This window comes from Palaemon carinicauda, chromosome 6 (genome assembly GCF_036898095.1).
Source record: "Palaemon carinicauda isolate YSFRI2023 chromosome 6, ASM3689809v2, whole genome shotgun sequence".
In the NCBI taxonomy this organism is placed as follows: domain Eukaryota; kingdom Metazoa; phylum Arthropoda; class Malacostraca; order Decapoda; family Palaemonidae; genus Palaemon; species Palaemon carinicauda.
The window spans coordinates 144,967,234-144,969,733 of record NC_090730.1 but is presented as its reverse complement, the minus strand read 5'-3'; the positions used below and the strand labels follow the sequence as shown (position 1 = coordinate 144,969,733).

The window sequence follows — 2,500 nt, the reverse complement described above, 5'->3', positions numbered from 1 at the left end:
CTGATTTTCAGTTGGGTGCAATTGATTACGCCATATGGAAGGAAAGCGTAAAGGATAAAGAGATGATATAGAAAATATAGAAGTGACTAGGACTCCTTCAAATAATATACTATACAATCATAATATATTTGAAAAGGGAAGTACTCTACCCTCTAATGTGCACCCGGCAAGCTAGATCCATTCACCAGCTTCAATTCTTGCTTCTACTAACATCTTAGCTAAAGCTCTACGCAATAAGGCTCGGACAATTTCTTGGCGATAATTTGGCCAGTTTTCTTCGCATTATTTCGCGACTAAAATTATATTAACCGTAGATTCTTTGTGCCTACCTCCCGGTAGTTTTCGTGATATGTTTTTAAAATTTTACATTCAAAGTGTTACATACTTAGGCTACTGAAAAGTAATTTGATTCTTGATGCCTTCACTAATTGTCATTAGGGTGATTTTCAATCTCTAAAAAGTTATTCGTAATTGATTCACCGCTGTATCTCCAGCTGATGATGAATATATAAAGCACTCTGGCAACCAGCAAGAATCTTAGATAATCTGGTAATTAATAACTAATAACTACTCGCCAATATGCATTGCCTCGTAAGCTATGCTTTAGGAAAGGAGAGGAATAAGTTATCACTAATATTTAAAAGCCTCTTAGTCATCCATTTTATATGGTATATAATATGATAAATTTATATTATTACGATATTATGAAAATAACAATGTTCCATATGCTTGCCTCGCAAGATATAGTTAGCATACATCTTAATAATGTAAGTGGTTGTTTGTGACTTCGTTGAAAAAAAAAAAAAAAAAAAAAAAAAAAAAAACTGACATCTCTCGAGTTTTCTTTGAAATTGGGCAACTAAAGCATTCATTTTTTTTCATTTACGTTAATGGCGCGCAGTGAGGTAAAAACAGACAGGGAGAAAAACATTAGAAAAGAAGATTAAAGGAAAAAACAAATATCATAACCGAATCATAAACAATCCCTAAAAGAAGCCTTTGTGGGAAGTTTTTTTTAATAATTGAAAAGGGAAAAGGAAGTAAACAAAGTGAAAGGAAAATTAATCAAACAGCTTAAGAACCCAAAGGTTAAAAGGAAAAAATATGAAACAAATCCCAACTCTTTTATTGTCAGGTACATGCTGAGAAATATGATTCATTTGTGTAACAGAACACAAACATTAAAATTAAGTAAAATGACAAATAAAAGCAGAGAAAAGTAAAATACGCGGGGTAAAAAAGCTTATTAAAAATAAAACCAAAGTTTAATTAACAGGAAAAGAGTTTTTGAATAATATCTAATAAATATCCAATGTATGAAATAGTAGTAACCATCAGTGCCTCTCTCTCTCTCTCTCTCTCTCTCTCTCTCTCTCTCTCTCTCTCTCTCTCTCTCTCTCTCATTGAATCACAGTAAAATCAAATGTATATATCCTCTAGTATTAGTCATATGAAATGCGCGCCCTTTCTCTCGCAATAAATAACTAATGAAATGTTCATAATCCAATATACCCTCTATGGTATTGAATAACAACATACAAAATGCTCTCTCTCTCTCTCTCTCTCTCTCTCTCTCTCTCTCTCTCTCTCTCTCTCTCTCTCTCTCTCTCTCTCTCTCTCCAGACAACATTTATTTACAAAGACCAGTTTGCTGCATAATGAGAGATGGCATAATATTTCCCACTGCCACCTACAGATATAAAACTGAGGGCAAGTTCAGTTAATCACCTAAAACTCGAAATCTAATTAAGGTTAAGGAGTGAAATTTTGCAAGTTATTAAATAATGGTGAGGGGGGGGGGTGCAGATAAGTTTCGGTTTCTTGAGGAAATTTATAGAACCCTGTCTTAACAATACTGATTATTAACGCGATATGTAGAGGTAGAATGTGTAATGCGATTCACGTTGATATTATTTGGAATCTATTTTATTCCAGGGCAATCTGACATACTAACTCGGTAGTGGAAATTGAATTGAATACGGTTTTGGCTTATTAATATCATCAAGTCTTTAATTACCAGGAAAATTGAACAATTTATCCACAAATATGGCTTGTTATTAATTGCACAGAAACAAATGATCATGCGGACATTGGAAGATTTAATGCAATAGTCAACTAAAAGACAAAAGTTTATAGTTGATGCATTTTATATATTGTTTTTAATACTGTATAGCCACAGGGACAAAGACGTCATCATAATTATGCATTAGAATTGTACGAGGAGCAGTGACCTTCCTTGATTACATCTCATACTCTTAACATTATTTCACCTGTAAATAATAGAAAAAAATTTAGATAAATTTCATTTTTACAATATTTTTTCTTCGCACATTTGTTAAAGATTTTTCTTTCTCCCGATCACAAATCTATTATTTTTTGTCCCCGCTCGTTTTTCAAGTTCTATTGATTCTTGTCCACGTTCATCTTTGAAATTATATTTATTTTGGTCCACGTTCATATGTAAAATTCTATTTATTCTTACCAGTCCACGTTCTCCTTA

At 32.6% G+C, this 2,500-nt stretch overlaps 1 protein-coding gene across 1 annotated transcript in view; it reads left to right on the top strand.

Moving 5' to 3' along the window:
- Nucleotides 1-2,500, top strand: part of LOC137643275 (protein turtle-like) — a 701,767-nt gene that overhangs the window by 642,069 nt on the left and 57,198 nt on the right.